Source organism: Bison bison, unplaced genomic scaffold (assembly GCF_000754665.1).
Source record: "Bison bison bison isolate TAMUID 2011002044 unplaced genomic scaffold, Bison_UMD1.0 scf7180017864317, whole genome shotgun sequence".
NCBI classification, from domain to species: domain Eukaryota; kingdom Metazoa; phylum Chordata; class Mammalia; order Artiodactyla; family Bovidae; genus Bison; species Bison bison.
In genome coordinates, this window is record NW_011494889.1 from 10980286 (window position 1) to 10980915 (window position 630).

A 630-nucleotide genomic window follows, 5' to 3' on the forward strand; every position below is an offset into this window, starting at 1 on the left:
ATTCCTGACACCCCTGCCAAAAAGTTTATTGTACAATTCCTGACCCTCTTGGCAAAGGGTTCTTTGTTAAGATTAATCTAATGACTTAATTCCAGTACAGAAACAAACAAACAAAAGAAACAAAAATGAACCTTTTAAATGTACCTCTACTTCCAGGTGCTAACGCAGTCCTAATGGCTAACCCCAGAGTAGTGAACCTACATCCTTAAACACTGTTCCAAGAACTTATGTGAAGTCAAGGTGTAAACGTGAAAATCTTTCTAGAGATCCTGAGGCTTCAAGGGTCTCCTGACTTAGGTGGCATAACCATAATTCTCAGTTTAGGAATCTCAGATGACTGTGAAAGTACCTGGCGGAAAATGGAAAGTAAAGTTGAAACTGAATTCATACGGGTGTTTCAGCTCTGAGAGCATGTGGCATTATACCAAGAGTTTCCAATGAGCAAATGAGAGACTGGTAGGTCTGACCTCCATGCGTGCTGTGCCGTGGAACCCCACAGGAGGGAGGGAGTCAAGAGAAAAGCCCTCATTCTCCTGTCTCCTCCCATCAACTTCACAGAGGATGAGGCTTTATACCAGCACATATCTACACCCACACACGTTTTAGTTAGCTTGGGAAGACAAAGAATTA